This window comes from Marmota flaviventris, chromosome 16, assembly GCF_047511675.1.
Source record: "Marmota flaviventris isolate mMarFla1 chromosome 16, mMarFla1.hap1, whole genome shotgun sequence".
Lineage (NCBI taxonomy): Eukaryota > Metazoa > Chordata > Mammalia > Rodentia > Sciuridae > Marmota > Marmota flaviventris.
This window is the reverse complement of record NC_092513.1, coordinates 47,850,552-47,862,726: the sequence shown is the minus strand read 5'-3', so window position 1 is coordinate 47,862,726 and position 12,175 is coordinate 47,850,552.

Sequence of the window (12,175 nt, the reverse complement as noted above, 5' to 3'; positions counted from 1 at the left end):
TGGGAGCTTAGCCAAAAGGTCAAGAAGCAATATATTTTAGCAGTGTGCAGTGGCCTGAGAGAGAGAAGGACCATTATTTTATTATGAGACCCTTCTTCCAACTGTGTGAGATCATCTTTGTGTTTCCAAGAACATTGCCCAGACCCTGTGGGGACTGTAGGGTGAAGTAATGCCATACTCGGGCCTTTCAGAAAAATGATGTGCTGAGAACAAACTCAACTGGAGATCCCCAAAGAGAACGCTGTGGGCCTTTTAGTCAGAACAGAAAATACAAAGACCTGTAAAGACAGAAGTTTCAGAGATTAAATTGGGAATTTATTTACCTAAAAAGTGTTCAGATCATGTATCTTTAATGTTTTCCATCTTGATGTATTCAATACAAAAGTAATCTTGCCATGATGCCATGCTTTACTTTACATCATCTCTTCTAATATAGGGTGGAATAGGAAGCAAACTGCAAAACCTAGACACCCCACATACACACTTCCTTAAATTTTTAATGTATTTTTTTCTAATTATGCGAAAATACTTTCTTTTTGCCCCCCTCTGAGAACTCATTACAGTATTATTGCGGTCCCTGATACTTGACACCGTGACTGCTCTCAAAACTGCAGAACTAATGGCCAGAAGCATGAAAAAATACCTCCACAAAACCACAAGGAAACAACTAGAAGAAATGGAAAAGGAAAGGTCCTCTGTGTTTTAAAAACCCGTGGTCTTCACTACTAGAAGGGTGGGGGTTTAATTTATTTAGTTTTCAAATAACTAAGAACTTTTCCTATAATCAGCTGTGCCCAAGAATGATAGGAACTGCCTTGGAGAGCTCAGCACATTTTTAGTCTATACACTGCTAAATGAAGGTGGCTGAAGTCAAAAGCCTAGTGCATATCTTAGCCCCTAACTCTCTGGAGACATGCTTAAGAAAACACTATACCATCCCAGCTAAATGTCTTTGCTAAACCATTGTCATCACTGTTTTGTTCTTCAAATGTACACAGTTGGTCTAGTTTCTTCAAGAAGTCAATTTCAGAAAAGGAAAAACTGGCAGACTTTTAAAATAAGAGACATAATAACCAAACACAATGTATGAAATTGTGTGGTCCTCATTTGAAAGAAGTAAAAGACATACTGGTAGAAAACTGAGGAAATTTCAGAGTGGATTAGATATTAGGTGATAGTAGGAAAATGTTAACTCCTGATGTATGATACTAGAATTAGAATTATGTAGGGAAACATACCTATAAATAATACATACATGATGAAGTATTTATATCATATATGTATCATATATAGGTATATATGTGAAGCATACTTATAGATATGTCTATGTATATGGAGTAAAGCATCCTGATGTTCAGTCATCATGTGTATATGCATGTGTGTGTGTGTGTGTGTGTGTGTGTACAACACACATTCAACATGTTAACAATTATGGGTATTCAGACATTCATTATAATATTCTTTCAAATTTTCTGGTATATTTAAAAATTACATAAAATATTGTTGAACTGTCCCTGTTTGCTGACGACATGAGTTTCTGTGTAGAAAATTTCAAGGCATTCACACAAGCAAAAAAAAAAAAAAAAGAAAGGAAAAAAAATCCTGAAACTATAAGTTTAGCCAAGTAGAATGTTACCAACCCAAACATGAAAGATCACTTGGATTTCTTTACACACGAATGGATAAATGGGAGCTGGGGATATAGCTCAGTTGGTAGAGTGCTTGGTCTCATGTCCAAGGCCCTGGATTCAATCGCCAGCATCACACACACACACACAAGGAATGAACGTATGGAAACTACAATAAAACACAGTACTATTTAAACATGCTCAAAGAAAGGAAAGAATTAGGTATTAATGTAACAAACACATATAGGATACATATGCTTTAATTACAAAATATAATGAAAGAAATCAAAAAAGACCAAGATTATTAGAGAGATTTAACTTTGTTCACAGATTGGAGTCTAATAAAGATATAAGTTTTCCCAAAGTTGATGTATAAGATTTACACAATTTCTATCAAAAATCAGTACTTTTTAAAAAAATATTGTATTAGTTGTTGATAAATACTTATTTGTTTGTTTGTTTGTTTATATCTATGTGGTGCTGAGAATCAAACCCAGTGCCTCATCCCAGCCCAAGGTTTTGTTTTTTGTTTTTTACAAATATATACAACCTCATTCTAAAATTTGCATGGAAAGGCAAAATAGCTAAATTAGCCAAAACAATTTTTGAAAAAGAATATAAAACTGAACATTAGTCATTCCAGTGTTAAAGCTTACTATGCTACTATGTAGCTATAGTAATCAAGACAGTGTGACACTGGAAGAAGGATAAACACATGTATCAGTGAGACAGAAGAGAGAGCTCAGAAACCTACTCATACAAATATGCCAGCTAGTTTTTGAGGTACAAACATCATTCATGGAAGAAAGGATAGACATTTCAACAAATAGTGCTGGAGCAGTTGAATATCCATGGGGCGGTGGGGGCAGGGCAACCTTGACCCAACCTCACAACTTATATTAAAATCAATTCAAAACTGATTGTAGATTTCCTGTTCATTCAATTCACAATGAGCTCTACATTAGGAAATGTTTCTGCTATAGATTCCCTCCTCCTCCAGTGATCTGTCAGAGCTTAGCCCCCTCTACAACATCTGCTGATGATCCCTGTAGTGCAAGTTGGAGATGTAGCACCACAGTGGTCAGATCTAAACAGGTTAAGGACATGGAAATCTGGAATCAGTTTGATTCAGATCTCTTCAATAACCTTACAAAATATTCTTCCAATTAATTCCTTTATTTTTTGCCTTTTTTCAAATTAGATTAAAGTTACATGCAACCAGAGTCCTTTCTAGTACAGAGAGCTTAAAAACCTTATTCAATAATTGAATGAATCAGACATTATGACCCTCTGTGCATATATGATTACATGACCTGTGTAACTCTACATCATATACAAGCAGACGAATGAGAAGTTATACTCCATTTATGTATGCTGTGTCAAGATGCATTCTACTGTCACATATAACTAATTAGAACAAATCAAAAATATTAAAAATAAAACTTTATCCAAGAGCAGAGTCAGCAGAGGTGATCTAGCCTAGCCTCTCTCCTTCCAGAGCCAGCGATTTCCTTTCCCATCACAACATCCACACTGCCCAGGAAAGAGAGACTATAAGGCAAGGGAAGATAACTGATGAATGTCAATTGACATGTTACCAAATTCATGACAATTGACATTCATCAGTTATCTTCCCAGCCTCCTTGTGAATCCAGTTCTGAGCATAGTGCTGATAGTAAACTGACAGATTTGGTAGTCCTGGTAGGCATCCCCAGTGCCGTCCTGGAGATGTGGCATAGGATTGGGAAGGGCCCTCAGGACAGGCCTGCCCCTTTACTCCAGACTGTCATGCTGGGAGCCATTAGCCAAGTAGGTATGACGATTTCCTTGCCAGCGTACCCCATGTTGCTTAGTGGAAGGACTCGTGGAAATAGGACATTTTGCAGTGACATTGCATGTAGGTGACCTTGCTCAAGGACCAAGGCGGATCCGAGTTTAGGGCGTTCCCGGTTTAGGACTATCCGGGTTTAGGGTGGTTCCAGGTTTAAGATTATTCCTGCTGGGAATAGGGCGTATGCTGCTGCCTGAGTTCCCCTTGAGTTCTCACGGGATTCAGACAGTATTTTTTGGGAGACAGAAGCCCAGTGGGAGTGGATTTGGGCAGAGAACGTGGATTTCCCCAGAACATGATTGTAGACGGCTGGTGTGAGTTCGGGAATAAAGAGTTGCTGTTTGAATCTACAAGCTGTGTGGTGGCTCGTGATCTTGTGCCCAGCCAGACTGTGGCACTGTCATATGGGGCTATTCTCACAGGATTGTCATGATGCTGGGAACAGTCCCAAAATGACATCAGTTGAAACCATCAGTGCTCTAAAAGTTACTATTCACACTATTTTCAAATTAATATGTAATCACTTCTAGGTGACTGTTTTCACCCACACATAACGGAAGGAAGAACTGATAAGGGTAGAAAAGAAAGTTTTCCAGACAACTACCCAATCTAGTCAATTAATTTAATTTTTTTATTGCTTTGAAATAAAATAAATGTTACTACATAAAAATCAAACTGTAGTGATGGTTATGTGTAGAGAGTCTGCTCTTTTAATCTACACACAATCTTGATTTAGGGCCCCCACACTGATTTTGGGGTTAGGAGCATGAAGTTTAATCCACACTGAGTTTGAATCTCAAATAACTCTGCAGTGGATTCTCTCTGCCTCTGTTTCCTTATTTATAAAATAAAAATAATAACTTTATATAATTGCTATGCAGATTAAATTAATCAACATTCATAAAGCCTTAGAAAGTTCCTGTTGCATAGTTACTACTATAAAAATTTAGTCCCTACACATTTTGTCCAAATCATTCTTTTCTTATCCTTATCTCTTTATGGGCTCCTCATTCCTATTCTCAAGTTTAACTTGGAAAAGATGGAGTTTTCTTCATCATATCAAGGCAAAATGTTATTTTTGGATCCCTCTCTAGGTGTAGGACTTGTGAATGCATTAAACATTGCACTATTGTGATTTTCTGAAATGTTGATCTGCTGTTGTGTCAACTATGTTTAGAAATAGCATAGACACAAACAGTACTAGGATTTGAACCCCATCTACCTGCCAGGGAGCCCATCAGAACTGCAAAACCCACACCATAATCATATCCCCAGTTACCAAGAAATTTTATTCTCATTCTCCTTGTAGAGGAGACTAGTTATTTCTCCTATTGACTAAGGTGCAGAAGGATAGACTTTTGTAACTGGCTCCAGGATTTTCACATATGAAAATAAAATTTTTAGCCCCATGTCTAAAAAAAGTATAATTTTTTCATTGTACAATATTTAAATTAAGCCAATAATAATCAATAAGTATTCATAAAGGACATAATAATGGCAACTCTAATTTATACATTTTATTTCTTATCAAGATATTTCATGAATATTATCTCATTTTTGTTTCTTATGAAAACATAATAGAATATCATCCCTATTTGATATACAAGAAGTTGAAGACCAAAGGTTCAACTTTCTTAAAGTCACATAGTAATAAGTGGAGCTGCCTCTCAATGCCAATTATCTGGCTTCAAATAGCGTGTCTTATCTACCACAAATTGGTGCTGAGCACTAATGAAGGAAAATAAAAAGTGTAAGGAACTCACTGTCTAATTGCAAAACAAAATAAAAAGATAAATAATACAAGAAAACAATGCAGAGTTCTATAGTGTGTGATATTACACATGTATTTATATGAGGAGATGTCGTAGTAGATCTTCTATATAACCACCACCAGTGGAGAATGGCATTGTTTGCCCTGTCCGTTGAGTTTCCTAAGACCTACAGTCCATTTCTTCCTACTACATGAAAACCTTAGAAACCCACTGCTCTGACATATCACAGGGAGATGGAATATGACTCTATACACATATCAAGATATTATTAAGCATATACATAGCTTACTCTAGTATTGCTCAGTCATTCATCACTTTGTTCCACTTAATAAAAAATGCAATGTTTAATTCATTCTGTTGTGAATCAGACAGGGCTCCTGCACCCAATGGAATTTACAACTTACAATCTAGTGAGAAGACAAATAATTGTGTAAATAAGTAAGTATTTTACATTTTATGATAAATACTGTAGCACCCTTTGCTAGAGAATAACAATGGGGAATCATAAATTAGAAAGCATTTTTCCCTCATGTAAAGACATGATTAGTTTCTGCCCATCTTTCAAATGACAATTTAAATTATTAAATGTTACCTCCTTAAAAATGGCCTATTTAAATTAGGATCCCATTTTTCCTCCCGCAACAAAGCATTCTACTTATTCCTAATGATCAGAGGAAAGGGGAAAGCAAGAGTCATAGTGGGTTAAAAGCTTGTAATGGAAGAACAGAAGGAAGGCCCTGTGACTGAAGCATGGGACAAAGTGACACACGATGAGGTTGGAGAACTAAGCAGAAGCCAAATCATCTTGAAAATTCTGTGGGCCCTGGTTGGGAGTCTGGATTTTACAATGAAGAGTTAGCAGGTAAATGAAATGATCCAATTTACAATTTTAAACTATTCCAGTTTATACGTGGAAACATTTTCTGCTCATAAAATGTCTTCTACAATCATAAATCATTGACAAACAATATCTACTACTTTTCTTATGCCAACAAACCTTAAAATCTAAAGAAAACAGATGATGTTCTAAACAGAATATAAATTTCCCAAATTGACTAAATCATTCCAATATTTTTTAAAATTTGAAAAAAATATATACTAAAGCTGTACCATTAAAAATGGCACAAATGCAAGAGGTTTATTAATGAGTTATCTCTAAATTTAAAGAACCAAAGGTTTTCCAATCCACCTTACAGTTCTATCATAATACTAATGTCAAAACATGTTAAAGGTATCCCATTGAAGAAAATGAGAACACATAAGTGGAATAAAAATTAAAATCTGAAGCCAGATATTAACAAACAAATCTAACAATCTGTTGAAACTATAGTCTATGACTAAGTAAAGTTTATTGTAGAAAAACATGATTTCCCAATTCTAAGAACTATTAGTGTAATTTATTACATTTTTAAAAATAAAGGAAAAGAATATATGATTACATTAAATAAGTGCCAGAATATTTGAGATATTAGAACAGGTGTTACCTAACACATGAACATTGGTGATTTTTAGGTGGTTTTTAGGATGTGAATATTTTGTCTCCCCTTGTATATTGTAAGCCTCTCTCAGGCCATGTAGTATTTCTCTCTGAAACCTATATCTATCCTCTACACCCTCACTCTGCCCTAGATCCTAGGAATTTCTATGTAGTATAGACAATTCATGTATTTGGAAGCAATTGAAACATGTATTATAGGAGACTAGCCTAAGGAAATCTTTCATTTGAAAAATTCCTATGACCAAATAAGTGTGGGAAAATTGTATATTGTGTTTCGTCTTAGAGATATGCAATAAAGTTTGGTTAATTTAGAGACTTAGAAAAGTCCCTCCGAGTTTCCCATGTTAATTGAACACAGAACACTGTTGTTCTCATAATCTATTAATAACCCATGAATACACTTTGATAAACACTGGTTTAGATCATGTCACCACAATGTCAGTTTCAGCATCAGTAACATTTGTTGTTCGGGGCATTGTGTGAGGTACTGCTAGAGATATTGAATTGTAAGATACAATCTATTCCCACAGATCATTATAATAAAGTTCAGTCAGAACATATAAATAAAGAGATAAACAATAATTTAAGGCAGCATGGCATAACACCAAATTAGTAGTCCAGACAAAGTCCAGCAAGTGTGCATAGGAGGCAAGATGTTTAGGGAAGGCTTCTAAGAGAACATGAGACATCAGTAAATCTTTGGAAGAAAACACACACACAAACACACACACACGCAAAAATGTGAATGACATTTAGGAGAAATAAGGGGAATGGTCAGTGCTTTAATTTCTATAATTTAGGATCTGGGTCTTTATTATACAGGTTATAAAGAGCTAATGGAGGTCTCTCAGCAAGAAGGGCACATCTTGGAGGTCAGTTTATTGACAGAAAGTTGTGCTGTCCTTAGAAATTAGCAGAAAGTTTTCCAAGAAAGGGCTTTTGATTTCACCTGTGTCTTGGTTGTAGGTTCCCCCAAAATACAATGCCTGCAGCAAAGACTGGTGTATATGTTCTTTATTTGGGGGGATATGATTCCCAAGAGACCAACAGCAAAGAAAGAATTACAATCTAATTAAGCTCCTCACCACAATAGGCAACTGAGGCATCTCAGAATTGTACCTCTAAGAGAAGAAAGAGAGAAATCTAATCTGCCAGTTCCTACATTCCATTAAAAAGGGTTGTGTTTGATATACTCCAGAAAGCCCCAGTACATCCACTTGGCAAAAGCAGAAGCTCTGGGGCAGAAAGTGAGAAGAAATATTATCAAGTTATACCTGCATGTAGCTGGTAGCCCCAAAATGACTGGAGTAAAAAGGGGGATCTTACAAGAAGATCCATCTGTCAGGGGTATCTGAGAGAACCTCCAAGGGAAGGTCATTCAACACAACACCATACGTAAAGGATCTGCCTGGTTCGTTTTCCGTCAGTCCTCTGCACACAGGGTTCTCGCATATGTTACCTCTCGGATTTAGCCTTGTTCTTTTTCCTTCTTCCATTTTCCCCTATCATTCCAAAACAAATGAATGAAAACAAAAACAAAAATAGCCAAATTATAAAGAATATTTTTTAAATTTACTTATACAAAGGAAAATGTTTTTCAGATTTGTTTGATAATGTCATTGATGGCAAAATGACTACTAGAAGAAGTTCCCAGACAAGATGTATATGTTCTATAGGTAAAAATTAACTACAATAAGAAAGTTTTCAATCCCCAGCACCACCAAGAGAAAACAAAAAGTTTTCAGTAGATACTTATGCTTCTTGGAAAGCTATGTCTCCAATCAGAACAAAGAAAAGCTCTAAGGTCAATGCCTTGTCCATCCCTCTATTTAACGGTCGGCTTTGGCAGAAGCTATACTTGAAAACACGGTTCTGAAGAACTTCCACACACCAGCAATTTTCTTCATCCATTCATTCAACAAATTTGTTGAGGAACTAACTACTAGAATTTAGGTACTGTTCTAAACTCTGGGGATAAAGCTTTGAACAAAACAGACCAAGTCCCTGTCCTGAGGAAACTTACATTCTAGTAGTAGGGAAAATATATAAATAAATATGCAATGTGATAAATAATGATAAATGGGGGCTGGGTTTGTAGTTCAGTGGTAGAGCACTTGCCTAGCATGTGTGAGGCACTGGGTTCGATTCTCAGCACCGCATATAAATAAATAAATTAAATAAAGGTCTATCGAAAACTAATAAAAATATTTTTTAAAAAATAATGATAAATGCTATGGGGGGAAAAGGAAAGCAGTATAAGGGACTGTCAGATGAGAGGTGGTAGGATAGATATTACTATTTCATACATAAAATGCTCTGTGTGAACAAAGGCATGAAAGGAGCAAGGGAATGAGCCATGTAGATGTATGGGGGAGAAACATACCTGAGAAGGGATAAAACAAGTGCCAGAACCCTGGGGAAAGTATGCTTGGCTTATCTAGAGTAGAGTAAGGAAGCCAGGGCAGCTAGAACAGAGGGAATAAGAGGGGATGCAAAAGGAGGGGTGGTCAGAAAGGTAGTAACCTTGGATGGGATCACACAGGGCTTGGAGACCATGATAGCACTTTGACCTTTACTCTTGCTGAAATAGGAAGCCACAGAAGAATTGTGAGCAGAAGAGTGGAGTGATCAACGCACATTTGTAAAGGATCATTCTGGGAGCTGTGGAAAGTTAGGGGTTGAACTAAGGAGGCCAATTAGGCAGCTAGGAAAGAGATGATGAGGGCCCAGATAAGGAACCAGGCAGTGAGAATGGTAGGATTCTAATTATATTTTGAACACAGAGCTGACAAGATTAGCTAATGGATTGGATATGCAATAAAGAGAAAGTGAGGTGTCAAAAATGACCTGAACAACTAAAAGAATGGAGTTTACATTTGACAAGACAAGGAGAATTGTAGATTTGAGGTTGAAAAAAGTAAAAGTTCAGTTTCGGTGTATGCATAAGACATTTATTAAACATTCAAATGGTGACAGGCAGCTAGATGCAAGCAGTCCTCTCTACAGAATTCCAACATGCCCAAATTTGAGTTGCTGAAGTTCAGTTAAGTTACATAACTCTTTCATCAATACAGTTCAAAATCCAGTTGCCACAATAGACTGAGTAACTGCATAAAGTACAACTTCACTGCTTCTCAATTCACAAATCACTCTCTATATAATAGATGTATCTCCTGAGTAGAGACCACTTTCTTTCAGTCTGCCTGACTCTGATTGATCACTGCATATCTGCTATTTAGATCATACACATATGGTAAAATGTGTCATTGTGTTGTCTGCTGTCTCCCTATAATAAACCCACCTGACATTCCATGAAAATGAATAATCAAAAGAAATTGTCCAGCAAAGATGAAAAAGTAGCAAACTAAAAAGTGGTAACATTGGAAGTGAAACTCAAATCAAGTATAAATGGAGCTATAGACAATATAGCTGATCTGAGGATGTTGGCATAGCCATTGTTTGAGAGACAATAAATAAGCAGCTACTAATACTTAGTCAAGTGAGTTTATCAACATAAAGGAGGAAAGTGGTTGTAAGGAAAAAGATGAAGACATCCCAGAGAAAATGATCCAGGCAAAATACATTTTAGAAACTCTCAGGGATATTTCACAACACTGCAAGCACAAAGGCTAAAATGTTGAAAGCTGATCCCAACATAGAAATGTATAGTATAATAATTTACCAAAGCATAGAAAAAATGCTTACTCCATATTGTAAGTGGTTCAAAAAGAAGGCAAACTCAAAATCCCCCTGATTAGTGTATTATAAAGAAACAAAACACTTTAATTCTCAATATTCCAATATTTTAAATTAGTGTACTAAATAAATATTAGTTTTATTTTTTTTCGTTTTTGTATACATTTATAACCAATGGTCAGAGTCTGATATTTTGATAAAATTTTAAAATCTCTAGAAAAATAATAATTTTTATTTGAAAAAATTAATAATTTTTCTCATTGATTACTAGGAATACTTTGTTCATTCTCAGCTTGCACAGTTGTTTTTATGTCTCACACAGCTGTACAGAACTAGGATGGCCCATACGTAAATACGGATTTTAGGATGAGATCCAGGCTGAAGACATAGTTTGCAAATTATCACTACATGGATGGTATTTCTGAAGAAGATCATGCAGAGAGTGAATGTAGGCTAGGATGGGGTCTAAGGACAGAGCCCTGGGGAATGCCAATGTTTAGAGGTAAATAAAAGGAGAAGAAATAATCAACAAAGAAGATGAGAAGAGGTTGCTAGTGAGGTAGAAGAACTGAGAGAGTGAGGTCCCAACACCAAGAAAGAAGGAGGAACTTTCAAGGAGAATAATCAACTATGGTGATGGTGAGAACAGTGAGACAAAACTGAGAATTGAACACCGTGTTCTGCAATATATAGGTTATTTGACAAGAAATATTACAGTAAAATGATTGGGATGAGAGCCTGATTGGACTGAGTCCAAGAGACACTAGGAGGAGAGAAGAGGAAGGATGGCAATAACCTTCTGGAAAGGTCTCTCTGTAGGGCATACCTGGGATGGGATGTAAGTCTGTCCCATCTTCTTAAGATGACCACTATGTCAGCACATTTGTATGTGACTGACTTAATTAATCAGAAAGTCAATACCTGGAGAAACTGATGTCAGAAGAAGCAACAATTATTAAAACAATATACTTGAGAGAGGGCAATATCTTGTATGCAAGTGGAAGAGTTTACCCTGTATAGGAACAAGGCCTGAAAGACAGGCCAGACATTGACTTCTTCAGGAACTCAGTTGGCTCAGCTGTAGAATGAGATAGGGCTACACCAAAGGTTCCCAAGTGTGGTCCTCAGACCACAGCATCAACATCACCTGAGAATGGATTAAAAATGCTAAGTCTCAGGCCCCATCAAAGACCTACTGCATTAAAAACTCAGGAAGTAAAGCTCAGGCATCTGTGCCTTAACAGTAAGATTCTGATTTCTCCCAAGTGTTGAGAACCACTGGACTAAATGATCTTTAACATACCTTCTGGCTCTAAGGTCTACCAATCTATGCCTCAATAATCTATTTCTTCATGTTTTTATTAATTAAACTCTCATAATACTATGGTATTATGTGAAATAAAACTTCAAGTGAAAGTTTCTGAAACCCTTGCTGTTTTCTAACTTTCATCAGTTCAAAAGAGCCAAATGGCTATGCTCAGACTCCACAAACAATAATGAGATTTATTCACCTTAAAAATCATGTTCATAACCATTTCCAAAATAACCTTTTCATGGTGGAGTATTCAATTTATCTTCGAGGGCATCAGTAAAGCTCATATCTTTTTTTCTGTTATTTTTTTATAAGATGTAAGTATTTTTTAATGAAAAAAAAAATTGGGGGGGAATTAAAGCTATTGCTCTTAAGTTGTTTTGTGTTGCTTAAAGTGTGTTATTCCCCAGGAGCAAAGCAGACAAGGAAAGACAGGTG